Source organism: Ursus arctos, unplaced genomic scaffold (assembly GCF_023065955.2).
Source record: "Ursus arctos isolate Adak ecotype North America unplaced genomic scaffold, UrsArc2.0 scaffold_27, whole genome shotgun sequence".
Lineage (NCBI taxonomy): Eukaryota > Metazoa > Chordata > Mammalia > Carnivora > Ursidae > Ursus > Ursus arctos.
In genome coordinates this window covers 7,828,004-7,847,837 of record NW_026622952.1, presented here as the reverse complement: position 1 = coordinate 7,847,837, position 19,834 = coordinate 7,828,004, and the positions used below count along the sequence as shown (strand labels likewise).

General features: G+C 53.0%; 1 long non-coding RNA gene across 1 annotated transcript; it reads left to right on the top strand.

Annotated features, from left to right (window-relative positions):
* The first annotated feature begins 3,072 nt into the window (after nucleotides 1-3,072).
* On the top strand, nucleotides 3,073-6,403 carry LOC130541910 (uncharacterized). The gene is made up of 2 exons (XR_008956004.1): nucleotides 3,073-3,216; nucleotides 3,538-6,403. It is a non-coding gene; the product is annotated as an uncharacterized LOC130541910 (long non-coding RNA).
* Nucleotides 6,404-19,834: the final 13,431 nt, after the last annotated feature.

The following is a 19,834-nucleotide window of genomic DNA, read 5'->3' as shown; positions in this document are numbered from 1 at the left end:
AACAGGAGACTGAACCTCGACGTTCTTACCACCCTTTGGAATAACAGGAGTTGAGCCTGCATCAGCCACAAGATCAGACCCTGCCAATGGCGCCTATGAATGACAATTACCCCTCAGCTCTGCAGAGCCTTTTACCATCAACCATCTTCTTTCCTGCCCGTTATCTAATTTGATCCTCTCTAGAATCGCGTGAAGCGGACAGGACGAGAATCGTCACCCCATTTTATAGATTTAGAAACCCAGTCTCCGGCGCAGAAGTGGCAGCCAGGACTCAGATCATGGGATTCCTCTCCTTCCTCACTTCCCCACCACCACCACCCACTGCGTCCTGCCTTTTCTGTTTCCACCTCTAGTTCCAGATCCAAAAGGGAGCTAGTAAAAGGCAAGGGGTGATAAATTCTGGAGAGAGACCCAGGGAAGCTGTGAAGACAGGGGAAGTTCCAGTACCCTGTACCCTGGCAAGTTCTGTCTTCCCTTTCCTCACGCCACCCAGGGCTGGGGACCCAGAAACCACTCGCCACCCCCTGCTTCTGGCTGCCTGGACTGGCTCAGCTCATGTCCCCGCGACCCAGGCTAGCTGGCTGCAGCAAGCAGCGAGGTGCTCCCTCTCCCGCAGCACGCTCTCCCCTGAGCTCTGCCCAGCCCCGGCCAAGGCCAGGTTTACTCGGGGATAATTGCAAAGCAGGAGGCTCCTGCCCGTGACTAATCAAGCAAGTAAGACAGAGGTAAGAACAAACCCAACCAGGAAAGGGGGTGCGGAGGGGGGAGAGAAAGAGAGAAAGAAAAATAAAGAGAGAGAAAGAAAGAAAGCTGCTTTAATAATAGGGTAATTGCCCTGTTTAGGATTACAATCTGCCAGCATTTCACTAAACTTTATGACACATGATGACAAGTTAATAAGCCAGATACCTCACTGTGTGCGTTAAACAGATGCCCCACAGCACACTCACACCCCCCACAAAGAAAACAACAAGGTGTGGGGGGAGGGGGCCAAGAAGGTGGGGAAACTGGTTATTTCTGTTGTCAAAATGGCCCCAGCAATAAATCACCATTAATAATACTGTCATCTATCAAAGAGGAGCTCTGGTTGCCAAGGCCTTTGAAGTGGCAGCACCTATAATTTCCCACCTATAAAAGGTACCTTTGTGCGTATGTCATGCTGGAAGCTGACAGGAGCAAGATGCCGGGGAGTTCATAACTTCTCCACGCCCATCCCCACAGTGAGCCCATGAAGCTCCCCACTTGCTCCTGCTCCACCATAGCCTGGGGGCCAGGCCTGTCTCCACTCACTCCGCCACAGGTTTGAAAGGCAGACGGGCTGCCAGGCCTCCAGCTGCCAGCGCGACTGGCAGGCGGGGGTGGGGGAGCACAGGGAGAGGGCTCATGTCCAGGCAGATCCGGGAGCTTCCAGCCCTACCAACAATCTAGCCTCTTCTGTGACTGAGGAGGGACATCCACCAGCTTCCCCTCAGAACCAACCCCCAAGAAGGAAGACCTGGGCAAGCCTGAGGGCTGAGGCAGTGCCCCTCAGGGGTGGACCCTGTCATCAGAGTCACCAGGGGAATGGCCCCGGGGGGCTTCCCCAGACATAACTAGATAAGACACCCCAACGGGCTATGGGCATGGACTCAGCATCTTTAACAGGCTCCCCAGAAGAGAGTTTCAGACACACAAAGGTCTAAGAAGCACTGGTCCGTGGGCCCTTCCCCTCCGCCAGACAGGAACTGGGGAGCCATGGAAGGGCAGCCATGCTGCTACTCCAGGTCTCAGGAAGAAGATGGCGGAATCTGCATTAGTCAGCTCTGGCTGCCGGAACCAGGTACCACAGGCAGAGTGGCTTGAACAACTGAAATGCCCTGTCTCACAGTTCTGGAGCCTGGAAGTCCAGGATCCAAGCACTGGCAGCTTGTTTCTTCCGAGACTCAGGGCTTGGCTTATAGATGGCCATCTTCTCTCTGTGTCTTCACATGATCTGCCCTGGAGGCCTGTCTGTGCCCAAATTTCCTCTTCTTAAAAGGACACCAATCAAACTGGATTAGGGCCCACCCTCATGACCTCATTTTCCCTTAATTTCCTCTTTAAAGACACTATCTCCAAATACAGTCTCCTGAGGTACTGGGGGTTAGGACTTGGACGGATGAATTGGGGGGGGGAGTACCCAATCCAGCCCATAACAGAGATGAGCCCCCCAGATTGGAACACAGACCCTAAAAGCCACCAGTCCTCTGGCAACATCTGAGACTAGGCTAAGTCTTCTGAATTGGTTGTACCGGCCTTCTCATGTCCTCGTTCACCTTGTAAGTGATTTGTCCCTAGATTTCAACAGACACATCATGTCCATAGCTTACACAGGGGGGGAGAATCCCAGAGTGCGGTCTGTTTCAATGTGACTTGGACCAAGACCCCAAGGTGTCTCTAAAGGTGGCCATTTAGAGGTGCCTGGGTAGCTCAGTCAGTAGAACGTCTGACTCTTGATTTCAGGTCATGATCTCGGAGTTGTAAGATCGAGCCCTGTGTCCAGCTCCGCTCTGGGCATGGAGCATGCCTAAGATTCTCTCTCCCTCGAAGCCAGCAAAGCCTGTTGGGTCAAAAGTTCTCTCTATGTCCCATTGTTTTGGAGTGGCCCCAGCAAATGTTTGCTTCCCAAGCATTTATTCTTTGTTTTTCCTGCAAATTCCCTTCCTTCCCTTTAAAGCCCCAGCCACCTACCCTCTTCTCCTCAGTCTGGAATAACATATATACTTCATTTTGCCTGTCTTTGGAAGCTTTCATGTTTATGTGAATCCCCTGTGCGTAGGTAATTAAATTGGATTTTCTCCTGTCTTAAAAAAAAAAAAAAATGATTCTCTCTCCCTCTGCCTCTGTGCCCCCCACCCTCTCTCTCCCTAAGAAACAAACAAGTTAATTAATTAATTAATTAATTTAAAAATAAAGGCTCACACTTACTGAGCACATACTCGAGCCCAGCCCTGCTGTGGGAGCTGACCCCCTTTCATTACTACAGCCTCCTAGGACATAAGTACAGACGAGAAACGGTGAGCTCATTTGGCCAAGGTCACCAGCCAGCAAGAGTCCAGCCTGGCCTGGCCCCCAAGTCCTTGTGACTCCAAGTCCCGTTCTCCGTCCCTTTTGCTTCTCCACACCGTCTTCACACACGCAGATTCCCGATCGGCACCGCGCGGCTGCTGCTTCGAGGACGGGCTGAGCCGCTAGGAGGTAAGCGCTGGACCTGAACATTTTATAGGGGATTTAAAGCTGCTTTTATCTGCAGGACATTTTCCTGAAATCGTGGCCATATATGTTTATGTGTTTGATATAAGCACAGATGTGGTTTATCGACCCCAATGCGTGTTGCGTATTTGTCTTATGAAGCGGCTCGGGCTTGAGGTCCTGGGAGCCACACGGCAGACCGGGGCCGCCCTCCGCCCATGGCTCTCCCTTCTGCTACTGGTCCCTTCCTTTCCCTGCGCCTCGTTTTCCACAGGAACAAATGAAAGTCTTAAGCTGAGTTATTTCTACGCCCCCTTCCTTCACTAGTACTTCTGACTCTTCGGGAAGCCCTAAAGAGAAGAGGGAATGGTGACCGTGGGCCTAAGTGGTCCTTCTACTCTTCCCTGAAGAGCTAAAATAATGAACGCCAAAGTCTCCATGTGCCCAGAGGCAAATCAAGGCCCTTCAAAGCCTCCCACGGATCAGTACCAGAAACTCCTAGAGCCTGCAGTCACCAAGATGAGAAAGTCTGTCCAGGGAGGGGCGCCCTTGCCGGCGCCCCAGCCCCTCGCCACCCAGCTGTTTCTGAGACCCCGTGGTTTCATTCACCTTCTGCACCAGCCGTGAATTTCTTCCGTCACACGGTCCCTGAGGTGTCTTTGGAAACCCACAGACACTGGCTCCATGAATCCTAGAGAGGGCTGAGGAGGGACCTCCTAGAGTTCGGGGCCCTCTCAGGGCTGGCTCTTCGTTGTGGCGCTGAAAGCAAGCCCCTCATGCTTCTGGGCCTCTGTTTCTTCTTTAGAATGAGAGGTTTGGGTCCAAAAGTTCTTGGGGCGCTTTTGGCTCTGAGTCCGTCTCCCCCACCCCCAACCTTCCCCTAGCAAAGGAACCCATAAGGCACAGGTGATGGCATACAGCTCTCCTGAGACACACACACACACACACACACACACACACACACACACACACACACGGGCTGCTTCTGTCCCCCTCCCCCTTGCCTCCCTTTCCCCTGCTCTGCCCTCTCTCCCCCGCCACACACAAGCTCTTCTTGGCCCCCAGAAGCAGCTCCCAGGAATGGAATGGCCCAGCAGTGGCTCCTGAGAGGACAGCTTCTTGGCAGAGATGGGGGTGGGTGGAGTAAAGCAAATTTTTTCCTTTGAGGCCCAAAGGGCTGTCAACCCTCTTCAGCTGCCCTGGGGCCTGACAACCACAGAGCGAGATTTACGACCTGGGCAGCTTTGATCCAGGCCTCTGATAAACACCAGGCACAGCTCGATGGGAATGCAGCCTCCCACAGAAGGAGAGAGCCCAGGAGGGGGTGCCTGGGGACAGGTCAGCCTCCGAGCCCTGCCACCAAGCAGAGCCTCTAGCATGCTCCCCTCCCCGCTCTGGGGAGAGGGATGTAGCCCCTCCGGGATCTGGGGCCGCTGCAACCACAAGCAGCACAGCTCAGAGATGCGAAGAGCCCGTCTGAGGCCCAACCGGGAAGGGGCGGGGGTGCTGGCCCGGGCCTCCAGAATTCCCGCACACTTGCTCACCTGTTCTTCCAAACATAAATAGGCCAGGGAGAGAGAAAGAACCAGATAAGATTCGAACTGAGAAAGACCCATCTGGCCCAGCAGGCCCCGTGGGGTTTGTCGTTCCCGGTCTTGTTGTCGATACCGTTGCTCCTAGCGATGACGGGCGGTAAACTGCCGCATTGGATTGCATCGCGGCCTCCTTTCAGAAAGGACGCAAGGCCAGGACAACCTCCGCGTGGTCTCAGAAACCCCTCGGCCCTCCCCCTTGCCCTGGCCTTGGCCCCTCGGCGGGGCAGGGAATCCGTACACCCTCGTGGAACATCCCCAGCTTCGCCAATTAAAGCGAGATCCCCGAAACAGAGCCACATCCAAGTCTCTGGAAGAGCCAGATAGTTGCATCTGGAAGCTTCTCGGATGGGTCGTCTCCAGCTTCGAGTGCCGCCTCGGCCGCGGAGCGCCGTAGAGGAGCACTGACAAAGGCAGCCAGGCGTCCGGGGGCCGCCGTGTGACCCAGGCGTCCGGAGACAAGCCTCTAAAGAGACCCCCGGAGAGGCTCGCCGCTCTTGCTCTTGCCCAACAAACCAGCCTGCGGCCCATGCACACAGGAATAAATACATATTTGCTGAGCACCAAATTGGGTCTAATGACCCTGGCCTGTCTCACAGGGTCATCTTGAGAAATAGCTGATGTCAGACGATGAGCGTGAGCAGCTGTTCTCCATTTGCACTCAACAAGACGAAGGGGCCTTAAATTACAGCAGGAGGGATTAAGGTTAAACATTAAGAACAGCTTCCTGGCGAGGAGGGTCGTGAAACTCTGTAATGTGTTACCCAGGGACTGCCGTAGACATTCCTTCTTCAATGAGACTTTAAAGCAGGGGGCTGGTGACCTGCCCAGGCAGTTTTATTAGGGACTTTATTAGGTCATCTGGCCCGTCCTCCTGAAGACAAGGGCCTGGAGCAAACACCCACCAAGCCAGACCTTCCTGGACACAGGATGACCTCAACGGCTCTAACAATCCAGGGTGTTGCGGTTCTGAAAATCTCCCCCACGCCTGACAAGGTGAAAAGAAGATCCAGAGGCATCCGTGAGGTCACCCTCTGGGCCTTACTTTCAGTGTTTCCTGTGCCAGCAGTGGTCAACATTAACAATGAGGGGGAAATGGGGTGACTGTCAAACCCTCTGGAGACCAAGACAGATATTTACCAGCCAAGAGAAGCCCCCGCACCCCCAGCGACAGAGAAGTCAGAAAATCTTAACATTTTACTGCCAGAGGAACAATCCGCCCATTTTACAGATGGGGAGACTGAGACCTAGAAATGGGCAATGCCTTCACGCAGTTCCTTTGAACCCGAGCTGGGGCCAGAAAACCCTGGTGAGGAGCCTGGCTTTGTCACCAACCAGCTGTGTGAGCTCAAGCCTTCAGTCGCCTCACCTACAAGATGGGAATGTGATACATATTAAACGCAATACACAGGGTGCTGTCACTCATTCTAGAGCATTCTGGATCTAAGGTTACTGCTCTTACTATCATTACTCTCAATTTGTGATCTTTTCTGTTACTCCAGCTGCCTTTACTGCAGACTTCTAACCTGTAGGTGATTCTCCTAAGTTTCCAGATTAACAGAAAAATAAAACGTTTGATCTTTAAGACCAGGGAAGGTATATAATTAGCCTTCGTCATCCTGCTATCCAAGTCCACTCATTTTGCAGATGAGGAGATGGAGGGAGCCCTCAGGCCCTCAGAGAAAGACAGGCGAGAACATGCTAGAAGGGGTCGGGTGGGGAAGGGAACGTGAGGGTGAGCTTGTGGACCTTTCACAGCCTGCAGAGCCCGCCTGCTCCCTGGCCCTGGGTTTGATTTTCAACTTGGAATTCTGGGTAGCTTCTTAATAGCCTCCCTTCCATAGCCCCCAGTTACCTGATCCAGGGGTCAGCCCCCAGAGGGTCCTGCAAAGCCCCTGGCTAACTTGAGGAACCCAGTGTGGAGGTTGGCTGACACCAGGGTGGGCAGGAGGTGTTTTCCAAGGCTGGGCCTTCTCGGCCCTTCCCTCTGGAGCCCTCCTGCCTCTGACCTGCCCCCACCCCCACCCTCACCCCACTCCTTCACCTTCCCCTGAGACCCACTCTCAGATCCAGCTCCACCTAAGGCAAAACACCCCCAGGATATCTGGTGAGCCCCTCCTATTTGTAAGTCTCCACGTAAGCAAATATTATGCTTTGATCACCTGCAAGCCATCGTGCACGACAGTTATCATCACCACCTTTCAAGATAAGAAACCGAGGGTCAGACAGGTTGACCGAGTTGTCCCGATCACACAAGGAACAAAAGCAGCAAATCTAGGGGTTAAACCCCAGCCTCTGGGTTCTGCAGCCAGCCCTCCTTTCCGGGGGCAGCTGTCCCCAGCGCAGACCTGGGGCTCCGCATCACGTCCTTTCTCCTGAACACTCCTGACACGGCTCATCACTCCCGGTGCCATAGCCTTCACCTTGCCCAGGGACTGAGTCCCCTTCTCGGTGAAATTACATGTCCTCTCTTCCCCAGGTCCTGGAGGAGTTCCATGACGAATAACTAACACCCCTGCCGTCACTTGCCTGTCTGGACATTCAGGTTTTCCGATTCCCTGTAAGCCTCCCGCCTTTCTGGAAGGGTCTGTCTCCTCCCTCTGTTACCTGGGTGTTATCACACCTGCTGCCAACCACAGCCTTCGGGTTATTCACTGTGCCTGCACAACGGGACCCCTCTCAAAACCCGCTCATCCCAGAGTGCTTTGCTTGCCTGCTGTCGAACTTTGCCAGATGTAACCCCCAGCCATGCCCAGACTAAGCTACGGCAGCCAGGCCCTCCTGGAAATGCCCAGAAGGAACTGCAGTAGCAGAGCAGCCAGGAGAACAGAATCGGAGTCAGACTGACTAGCTGGGAGCTCTTGGGCAAGCCCCTTCTCTGTGCCTCGGGCTCCCTTCCGCAAAGCAGACCTGTAAGCACCAACTTGGGAGGGTTCTCACGAGAAGGAAAGACGTCGATGTTTGTAAGCAGCTAGAACGCAGCCTGGCACATGGTTAGAACAGCGTGAAGTTAGCAAACAAAAGTAAATGCCTATAGCCTCAATTTGCCAACTCACAGACCAGGAACCCAGCCTGAGGCCTGAGGAATCTCTAAGCTAGAAGAAGCCATCTCCGTCCCAATTACAAGGGTCCTTACGACCACGGCACCCGAGGGTAAACATCAACCTTCGGAATAACCGTAAGGACAGGGAGCTCACCACCTCACAGCAGCCCCTCCCAGCGTTGAACCATTTTAACTCGGTTTTTTGTTTTGCTTTGACCCTGAGCTAAAAGCAGCCTGCCTAGGGCTTCTACCCACTGGCCTGTGCCCCGAGCCTGCTCCCTGCCACATGACAGCCCGCCCCCACATTCCCTTCTCCCACACCCCCCACCCCCGCTCTAGGCAGCCTCAGCTGTGCACCTTGATTTACGGGCCGTTCCCAGGCTGGCAGGTAACGCAAACCAGCTGGCGTGGTCTTGCCTGCCTCCTGCACCTTTCCTCTCTGGAGCCCCCAGGCGGCATACCAGCACGCACAGCCGTGTTGACAGCTCCGGGGGCAGCTCAGCCAGGCACCCTGTGGCCCAGAGCCAAGTGGATGGTGCCCAGGGACAAAGTAGAGAGTGTGGGTTCTGAGAAAAGCCTCCAAACACACGTCCAAAGACAGGCAAGGGAGAAGCCTTAACAGAGGTTGAAGAGACAGGTGGGGGCATCTGGGAGGCACCAGAAAATCTCCTGCTTCTTTTTAAGGTCTCACACTTCGGGATGCTTCTATTCCTTTATTCCGTGTAAAACATTGACGGGAGGGTTCATGCAGGAACCTGCTGTCCTCTGGTGCGGACGAAACTGACATCACAGGAACCTACAGGCCAGGACGGGGTGCCTGGGGAGAGAGAATATTTTGGAAAATGAAGGAAAGGGCAAACGCCCTGTACCTTCCAGCCTGCCTAGAGTGAAAGGAGGAAATCAATAATATTTGTTTTAGGACCTACTATGTGCTAGGCACTGCCCTTCACCATGGACCTGAGTAACAACACTAGCCGTAAGTACCCTCATCTTTTACAAATAAGGAAATCAAAACTCAGACTCAGAGTGGTCACGCAGGGTGTGTAAGTCACACAGCCAACAAGAGGCAGAGCCTCTTGTCAAACCCGGGTCTGACTCAGGGCTAAGCCCTTTGCCCTTTCCCCTGTGTGACCAGATCACGCTGCCTCCTCTGTTACCCAAGCGCCGAGAGCCTCCGCGTCGGGCTGGACAAAGATTCTCTCCATCCCTCTCTCTCTCCTCCTCTCTCCCTGTCTCTCTCTGTCTCCCTCTCTCACATACACACACACACACATTTGCACACCTACAGCCACACACACAGGCTCAGAGTCTACCCCGGTGACAGGGACCCGAAGCCTGTGACCTGGGACTCGGACCCAGAGCCTGGTTCCCGGCTCAGCCTCTCCAGAGCTGGTGACGTCTCTGAGCTTCAGCTTCCCCGTCTGTCAACCGAGGATAAGAGCACCTACCTCATAGGATCTGTGGGATGATAAAACGACTTACTGTTTGAAATACACTTAGAACAGTGACCGAGCGTGTGTCACACACATGCGAGAGCAGCAAGGAGCCCGGAGAGGCCGCGAGAGGTCAAGCTGGGGATAATCCATGTCTCTGAGTTCCCATCTCAAAATAGGAAGGTCGTTCCAGACGAAGCCTCGCAGCTTTTCCAAATCAAATATCCCAGGCCACAGTGCTAAGTGCTTCTCTCTGGGGTAGAGGCGACTCGCGAGCAGCCAGGAAGCAGGTCCCAAAGGCCAACGGGCCGTTGGGGAACATAGGGACTTCTCAGCTTTGTAAGAAAAGTGGAGCCAATGGCATCCCACGCACAAGGCACTCAAGCCACCCCTGCAGAGGAGCAAGTGCCCGCCCTCCACGTGCCCCGAGGGCCCCCTGCAGCAGGACCACTCGCTGGTGGCCCCGGGGGGTGGGGGTGAGCATGAGAACAGGACACCCCCAGTGAAACCAGTAAGGAGAACAGCTGCTCTGTTTTCTCCCACCCTATCCAGAGGCAGGACACAGCAGGAGCAAAGGGAAGACATTACCCTCAGGGAAGTTAAGCAAGGTCCTAGGGGCCCCTCCCTCCCGAGAGGAAACAGCAGAGGGGGGGGTGTGCAGACCTTGGGGGGCACCATGCCCATCCGAGCTGCCGCTCCTTCAGACCTCCCCTTCCTCCACTCTGAAATAGGAAACACAACGGGGTTTTTTTTAAGATTTTATTTATTCATTTGAGAGAGCACGAGTAGAGGGAGAGGGGCAAAGGGAGAGGGAAACGCAGGCTCCCCCACTGAGCAGGGAGCCCAATGCAATGCGGGGCTCGATCCCCGGACCTCAGGATGATGACCTGAGCCAAAGACAGTCACTTAACCGACTGAGCCATCCAGATGCCCTAGAAACACAACGTTTAAATTGGGTTTTTTCTCTCATTCAACCATTAGGCTGGCAAGAGAGGGAGAGAGCGCGAGGGAGGGACAGAGAGAAAGTGAGGGAGAGGGAAAAAGACGCAGGTGGTATGCAGCAAATTTTGGATTCTTCACTCGTTTTTAGATATTTGGAGACCCGCTGATTTATTTCCAAACATCTGGATTCCTGAGTTTCGTCCCACTTTGGAAAGGGACTGATGTCGACTCATAGGTTCAGTTCCGTCCAGCTCAGCTAATGTTTGCTGGGCATCTGCCATGGACCAGGTCCCTAGGGAGAGACGAAGCTCAGTGGGATACAGCCCTTACCCTCGACTAGTTTACAGTCCAAGTTAGTGAGACCGAGGGTAAACAAGCAATGCTAACATAAAGAAGATATGATCACGGCAAGATGAGAGGTTCAAATAAAAGTTCACAGAAGCCCAGGGAAGGGACCTGTGGGAAGAAGACGAAGAAGTAGATGTTTGCTTTCTGGAAAGTGCTCTAGTGATATTCATCGAAAGCCTTGCAAATGTCTATAATCTTTGACCCAGTGGTTTTACTTCTAAGGACATATTTTGAGGACGTAATCAGAGGCCTGCATGGAGATTTCTGCACAAAGACGTATTCATGTTATTTATAAGAGAAGAACATGGGGAACGAAGCCCGTATAAAATAAGCACATTATAGGTGAGAGAAGGGGGGGCATATGTAGAGACGTTGTGGCCAGAGGAGCTCCAAGGACTGAAAGAAGGGCCCTGGGGGCGGGAGAGGGAGAGATGGGGGGAGAAAGAGAGAGAATGAGACCAAAAGAGGCCAAACCAACTCAGCTGCGCCGGGGTCTGCTCCCACCCTAAGGGCGGTGGGAAGGAAGCCCTTGCCAGGTTCACAGGGAGGGACAGCACGATCAGATCCGTGGCTCCAAAGAGCTTCGTGTTGCCGTGAGAAGGCGTGCCACGGGCAGGTGTCAGTGCAGGCGCTTTCGGCTTTCGGTGTGTTCCCTTATTGGATCCTAACCACTTCCTGAGATAGGGAAGCCAATACTCAGAGCAGTGAAGTAAGCTGCCTAAGGAGCTAGCAAGAGGTGGAGCCAGGCAGTCTGTGCCAAAGCGCTTGGTGGCTGTGCTAGGACACTGGGGGCGGGGGGGGGGGCTCACGTGCCACAAGCAGACCCGTTAGGAGACACTGCAGGAACTCACGTGGGAGAGGAAGGTGGCTGAGAGTGGATCTCGGAGCAATGAGAGGGGCGTAATTAGTAGGGCTTAGTGATGGGGTTGGGGAAGGGGTGGGATTGGGAGGCAGGGGGGAGGGAAGGGTCAAGAGTAACTCCTAGACCTCTTGGTGCACTTCTCTGATCTGGGGAAGAAGAATATTAAATACATACACAGTTGACCCTTGCACAACATGAGGTTTGTGGCTCCGACCCCCACGCGGTCTGAAATCGTGTGTACAAAGGGGCACCTGCACCCCCAACGTTTATAGCTGCAATGGCCACAATAGCCAAACTATGGAAAAAGCCCAGACATCCATCGACCGATGAATGGATAAAGAAGATGTGGTATATGGCTGCAGTGGAATATTACTCAGCCATCAAAAAGAACTAAATCTTGCCATTTGCAACGACATGGAACTAGAGGGTATTATGCTAAGCAAAATAAGTCTGTCAGAGAAAGATAAGACAAATACCATATGATTTCACTCAGATGTGGAGTTTAAGAAACAAAACAGGGGAAGGGAAGGAAAAATAAGATGACATAAGATGAAAACAGAGAGGGAAATAAACCATAAGAGACTCTAACTCTAGGAAACAACTGAGGGTTGCTGGAGGGGAGGGGATGGGGGGATGGGGTAACTGGGTGATGGGCATTAAGGAGGGCACTTGATGTAATGAGCACTGGGCGTTACATACAACTGATGAATCACTAAATTCTACCTCTGAAACGAATAATACACGATATGTTTATTAAATTGGATTTAAATTTTTTTTAAATCTGTGTTTAACTTTTGACTCCCCTAAAACTTAACTGCTAAGAGCCTACTGTTGACCAGAAGCCTTACCGATGATACAAACAGTTGATTAACATATTTTGTACGTTATATGTGTTATATATTGTATGCTTACAATACACTAAGCTAAAGAAAAAAATTCATTAAGAAAATCATAAGAGAAAATATATTTACCCTACCGTACTGTATAATTGAAAAAAAATCCGCATATAAGTGGCGTCGCACGGTTCAAACCCATTTTGTTCAAGGGCCAACCGCACATATACATATCATTCACCCAGGGATATACAGGCTGTGTGGGCATAACAGGCCGAGAAAGAACGTCAGAAAATATAACAAAATGATAACAGTGCCTGGCTATCGTTCAGGAGAAGGCTGAAGGGTTACTTTTATTTCTTCCTGACATACATGTGTATTTTTTTTAATTTCTTACAGTAGGTGTATATGATTTCCATCATCAAAGTAAAATTAGTTAGAGCTCCAAATTATGCGTCAATATACGTTTATCTCTGAGTTACGGTAAACGTGCGTCGGCTATCAGGCATTATCTGTAGGCACGGTAGTCAGCGTGAAGTGTGTGGCCATCGGGGTGTCAATCTCAGGTAGGAAATGACAATCAGCCTTCTGCAAGCTGGGCTCAGAGCTCTCCCCAGGCTCCTCAAAGGTGACTGACAGCCTGAGGCCAGCCAAGCGCCAATCTGAGCCTCAGGGTAGACATTCCAAGTAGACTGTCACCAGGGATTCCAGACCTCGGCCTGCAGAGAAGGCTGGGACCAAAGTCCCGCAGGACCTCGAACCAAGCACACGGTGGCTGAGGAAGGAAGGAATCCTCCAGCAGCCCCCACAGTTGGTGGCAGTGGAGTCTTCCCCTGGGCCTCTAAGGGTCCTGCCAAACCTCGCTCTGGGCTTCCTCTCCAGAAGGACCCTTAGGATAGCTTCCCTGCCATGTGGGTGTTGGCCAGAGGGTGAGTCCCAGAGAAAATGGCTGCGAAGAAAGAAGCAAGCCGTTCTTCTAACTCCATCTCCTGGAGAACAGGGTCGGGCTTCCGAGAACAAAGTCTACAAGAGACTTGGAAAGGCCAGGAGACGCCTGGTCCAAGAGTCAGGAGCCTGGGTGGGCTCAGCGGAGGGTGTGAGCTGGGAGGTACCCATAGTCGCCCAGGGGAAGCAGAGTGCACTCCCTGTGAAACTGGCCAGCCGGGAGGTGCTAATGAGATCGGGGCTTGGGGTAACCTAGGAAGAGGGTGTCAGTCCGCCTGGCCGGGGCTTCTCGGGGACACCAGATGCCTCTATGTTCACAGGGGTCCCTTCTGGTTTCTTGCAAGAGCAGCAGCGGCTTAGAGTCGGCACACCTCGGTTCAAATCCAGGCTCTGTGACAAGTTGAAAATGATATGATCAAGGCGACGGACTTCCAGATTACAGGGAGGCCATGAGACAGCGACTGGGAGCCACTATGCCCAGCCTGCGGATTCACGCAGTAAAGGGTGGTCTCTCCTGGGGTCTGCTGCTGGGTGATGCCTCCCAGGAGCTATTCTTGAGACCAAAAGATAAACACACACACGCACACACACACACGCACACACCACCCCATATGCGTAAGCGTCAATATTCGCATTCAGAGTGAAAGACATAACCCTAATTATAACCACTTAACCACACATAAACACGCACAACCTGTTTACTCACATTCACATCTAATTAATAATCATGACTTAGGGCAATTTGCAACTTACAAAGTGCTTTTCACCTGAACCTATCTCATTTGATTATCAAAGATTACAGCGTGAGGTAGGTAAGCTAATTGTTATTACCCAGCTTTCACAGACGATAGAACTGAGCTCGGCGAGGCTCGGCGTCTCCCAAAGACAGACAGTTAGTAGCCTACAGCGTTAGACTCAACCCCAGTTGTAAACCACGTGCTTTTCCACTCGGTCACGCGTGTTTAAACACTCCTATTTCCTCAGTGGCAAATGGACATTTCTTGGCTGCCCAAAGAAGGCTTAGAGTCAAGCCACCAGGGGACAGTAGCTATGGATGAAGCATCCGAGAGTCAAATAAAGAAGGGGCCTCCACCATCGAGCAGGCACACTTAGCCTCTCAATGTACCCTTCTGAAACCCCCGACTTTATCTGGGACATTCTTTCCACCCAGGTCCCCTTCCCAGACTCCCCCCAGTCCCGTTGAAATCAAAGCCCAGCTCAAGTCCCGTGTCCTCTGAACACCACCCTTCCCCCAGACCAGCCCACACATCTCTCTCCTTTCTGATGTCCCATCATACATTGCGCCCTCAAAGCTTAGCCCCTGTGGTTCTCCAGTCATTTCCTCAGCATCTGAAGAATGAGTCCAAGGGCTCTGCCATCAGCCAGACATGGGTTTGAGTCACATCTCGCCCATCTTAGCTGTGTGGCCCTGGATAAGCTGCTTACCATCTCTGGGCCCCACACGTCTTGATATAAGAGGGGATGATGCCAGAACATAGGTCATAGTCGTGAGAGCCAGAAGTGAAACTCGTGCCTGACACAGAGTAAAAGCCTGATAAATGTCACCTAGGAACACAGTAAATGGGAGTTCATGGAGTATGGGACATATTGTTTTTGGAACCCCCTAAAGGATCTGGGTACAAGCAAGTCATTCATCGGCTAAGCAAAGCTAAGCCCCAGCTCGGTCACAAGCTAGCTACGTGACTTCAGGTGAGCCGGATCGCCTCTCTGGGCCTCAGTCGTCTGATCTGCTGGAGGCCACAGTGTCTCCTGACCCCAAGCCCCAAGTGGACTGACACACCACACGTTCAACGGTGGTAGCCAAGGGGAGTGACTAAGTGCACCAGTGGGAGCCATTCGGACCTGGGTTCGATCCCCAGCTCCACCTTGAGTAGGTCACATGCCCTCTAGGCATGAGTTTCCTTATCAGTAAAGTGAGGTGACCACACCATGAACCCGTAAGAAATGCCATTGGTGGCGGAGGCTGCCATTGTTTTGGTTATTATTGTTCCTATGAATCCAGAGAGTGAAGGGCAAAGAAGGGGCAGAGAATTCAAACCACAACTGCTATGACAGGAATGACAGAGGGTTGGGAATACATAGAAAAATTTGAGAAATAATAAATTAAATGAACCCCGGAATCTCTTTTATCCCTAATACTCAGGGCAATGGATTGAGCCTCTCCCAGAACCCCCTCCCCCGAGGTACAGAGAAAACTAAAAAGAACAGCTCTCCCCCCAGCTGTCGTGGCCCTGAAGACCTGGGGTGCTATCTGGGCTCTACCCCGGAGGCATGTCCCACCAAGGACCCCAGGCACCCAAGGCGCAGTCCTAGGGCAGCGCCAATGAGGTCGGTGTCAGGGCCGAAGTCACAGCCACCCTGCCCCCGGAGACCTCCCCACCGGCCTGAGACCCCCCTCCAAAGAGCAGAACTGCGGGGCAGGAGGTCCACAGCCGGGGCTGAGGCCTGCAGCCAGAGCGTCCCGGGCTTATCCCAGTGCTGTCCCCAGCCAGGCAACCCAGGTCACCTCGGTGACCCCCCAGGGGAGGGCCTAGGTGGAGAAGGAGGGCAAGGAAAGGCTCTCAGGGACGGCAGAGGAGCAGAGGAGCGGGTGTTCAGCCCTGCCCCCAGCTCGGAGCATTCCCGAAGCCCACGCTGACCCCACGCTGACCCCACGCCACCCGGCCCTCCCCGGGGGGCCACGTGGCAGCCAGCGCGAGCCTGGCCCTTTGCCAGGCCTCAAGTGTCGCCTTTAGGTTAGGGAACTCAGCAGCTCCAAGGTGCTGACCTTCCTGCCAGGGCCACAGTGAACGCCTGTCACAGGCCTGAGTGCTAATGACAGGCCCAAGTGAGCGGCATTAAGGCGAACACCTGCATCGGTGCCGTGCCTTTCGGAAGGTCAATGGCGCTAGTTCAAGCAGCCTGAGGGAAGGGGGGAGGGACACTAGTCGCCCTTCCATCCAAGCAGGTGGCTCTAGGACTCGTGCCAAAACTCTCCCCAGTCGTCCATGTAATTGAAGTAACTCAGGGGATGTCCTCCCCGCAGCGGGGAGGGGAGGGGAGGAGGGGGAGGAGAACGCATGTGTCTCAAGTAGACCCTGTTGATTTGTTGCCGGGGAGGGGGGCTCCCTCTGTGCTTGGGGGTGTGGAAGGGCGGGGAGGTGATGCCAACACCATCGCTCCTGGAAATGTTCTCCTTCCATTAACCGTGAGCTAAGCCCAGGATCACTGCATGAGGTCAAACCCACCACCCGCTTTGCTCGCCTCCCAGGACCAGCCTGCCCTGAGCTGCTCACTCAGGCAAACCATCTCCCCCTGGGCTCTCCTTGGTCAAAGGGATACCCTGCAGCACCCTCCCTCGCCATCCAGGAAGAGCCCACCCGACTCCATCTTGGGACGTGGAGGTAGCTCGTCACTTCCAGAGAACAGAAGAGATTTCGACCAAAGGCTCCCCCACAGCAGAAATCATCCCCCCGAGGCGGGTCTGAGACTTCTAAGTGGGAGGAAGAGCCGGCAGCAGCAGGTGACCTTGTAAAGTTTCCGCGGGGTTCTTCACAAACAACAAGACATGATCACTTTCCTTCTCACCATGGAACACACGAGAAAACTGTGTTTCGGGACTGTTCTGTGCCAGGCGCTGAGCTAGGCTGAGAGGCAAGAGACACAGCCCCCCAAAAGGGAACCCAACTATCGTTTGGGTGGATAAGGTTAGGTATTTAAGGATCCTTACTGCAAAAGAAAAAGGGAAAGATGCCAAAACGGAGGTGCAGGTAAATTGTCATGGGAGCAGAAGGAAGGGAGAGACCGTGATGCACAGGGAGAATGAGCGAGGGCTTCTTGGAGGGGGTAGCATTTGAATCTTAAAAGATGAAAAGATTTAGATGCCAGGCAATGGGGACAGCACATTTCCCCTGGAAAGAAGAAAGAACACAGGTCTATGTAGATGGAAGGTGTGACAGAGTGTTCCTGATGACTGCATGCCCTGGATGGGCCAAGCGTTGACCTAAAAGTCGGGCGGCATTTATCCAAAGATAGCTGCTCCATTTCAAGAAAATGGAACAGGTGTCCCAGGGAAGAAAAAAAAAATCCCGACGCTGATTTTTTAGGGGTCTGTGCATGTGATACATGGTGGGTGGTGTTATTATTGCAAAAAGATGTCAGGAATAAACCACAGGCCTCCCCACAGATGCCACGGCCAGATGGGAAGACTGGCAGTATTTTGACCTCACTTGCACCCTGCGTCCCAGGATTCTCCCGAAGCCTGCCCCAAAGGGCCCAGACACATGTGCTCTGTCAGCACAACAGGGAAGGACAAACAGTAGGACAGCAACACCCAGAGTTTAAATAGACCCTTTGTCTCTGGCCAGAGCATTTTCATTACTCACCCTACGTGTGACATCCCCATCTTCGCACAGACCTCCGACTTGCAGCATGAGGCCATCTTCCAGTTGGGGAAAACTAAGACCCCCGTCACACAGCTTAGCTCCAAGCAGAAACCAAGGCTTGTGCTAATGGTAATAGGTAGAGGTTACGGCCCCCTCGCTATGTGCAGGATACATGCTAGGCTATTAATGCATGGAATCCTCACCTGATTATAACCTCAATTGTATAGGTGAGAAAACAGAGAGATTGAGGGAATTGCCTAAAGTCACACAGCAGTTAAGTGATGGGGACAATTCTCAAACCAGTCCATTCAGACCCCAACCGCCCCCCCCCCCAGCTGCTATGCCCAAGCGCAAATGCGCAAACGGGCCTAAAGGCCCAGATCAGGTCTGGGGGTGGGGGGAGGGAGATGAACCACCAGGGAGCGCTGCGGGGGTGGGGTGGAGAGTCCAATACTTGCTTCAGAGATTTTCTTCCATCATCGCAGGAGAGAGAAGTTTCCGAGAGCTGCAAGGAGGAAAGCCCCGGGCTTTAACCCTCCGTTGTTCTGAAGACAGATTCCAGTGACGGAAGGGCAGGGAGAGGAGAAGAGAAATCAAAAGCAATAAAACTTCCCGCGCCACCGCAAGCAGGTAACTAGGGAGGAAGCGGCCGGCAGGAGTGTCCCTCGATCCATATTTCATAGGCCAGGCGATAACAATTGGACGTGTCACTCCCGAAAACCAGAAACTCAAAGCAATTTCAGATGAACTTTCAGAATGATAAAACAAATGGCCATGTTCGTGTTATACACCAAATAAATCACACCAAAATGATAGTTGTAATTCCCAAAAGTACACAGAGAATTGATTTTCCTATGACACTTATCATGATGAACGGATCCACCCCTGGATGGGCCCATCCTAAGTGGCTCCTGCTTAACCCCTGCTCTCCCGGGTCTGGCTCCGTGCCTGGTAGGGACGGGCTCCCCTTTTTAGTGAATTAATTGAGCCTCAGAGAGGTCAACTCACCCAAGGGGGGAGACACAAAGGTCTTGGTGACTTTAAACTAGACTCTCTTCCCAACACAAGCCGCTGGCGCTTGGCGGTGCTGAGACCCTCCCCACCCTGGCTCCAGGCAGAACTTCACCCACTCATTCGCTCAGGGCTCAGCAAGGATTTACTGAGCATCTTGAGGTACCAGGCAGGGGGTGGAGGATACAGTGGAGAGTAAGACACTATTTCTGCCTCATGGAGAGGGTGGGGGAGAGGGTCCCACCCGCCAAGTGCAGGGTGGGACACAAATGAACGAAAAATTGCCAATAGCGATTCCAGGCTTCGTGGGGACACGCGTGACTCCGTCCCACCTTACGGGAAAGTTGCCTACCTCAGGAGGGAAAGAGGCGGCTTCCTGGAGGAAGTGACAACAAATCAAGAGCTCAAGGAGGAGGTGGTGCCAACCGGGAAACGGACAAGCGGCTGCCGGGAGTGTCCTCCCGAAGCTGTGGAAAGCCACTGCAAGGACTGGGGGGCCGGGGGGGGGGGGGGGGGACGATCAGGTTTGTTTTTTTTTTTTTTTTTTTAAGACTTTATTTATTTATTTGACAGAGAGAGAGAGCCAGCGAGAGAGGGAACACAAGCAGGGGGAGTGGGAGAGGAAGAAGCAGGCTCACAGCGGAGGAGCCTGATGTGGGGCTCGATGTGGGGCTCGATGTGGGGCTCCATCCCACAACGCCGGGATCACACCCTGAGCTGAAGGCAGACGCTTAACCGCTGTGCCACCCAGGCGCCCCAGATTTGTGTTTTAAAAGCTTACTCTAGTGCCGATTCAGGGACAGTTTGGAGCACAGACGCCGCCAAGCTCTCGTCTTCCCCTCGCGGGCCTGTCTCCTTATAGGAATATTTGCATTCTACAAACCAGAGGTCAGGACTCTAGGGCTCCCAGTCAAAGGCTGCTGGAAGACCTGGATAAACACCATTTCAGGCCAAAATCAAAGACAGTTTCTCAAAATAAAAATAGATGGCGTTTGAGAGTTAACGTCATAAACAAAATCTTCAGCTCTATTCGCTTCTCACTTCAGGGCTGAGATAACTTTAGCCGCTCGCTTTGTCAAGGTTGTTTTTCTGGTTTGTTTTGTTTTGTTTTGTTTTGTTGTTTTCTGTCTTTTGTTTTCTTAATGCAGTTAGTCCAATCCCACTTCTGTCTCCTGCTAGCTTTGTGCCCTTGGCCAGAAGCCTTGGCTTCTTTGAACTTCAGTCTTTCCA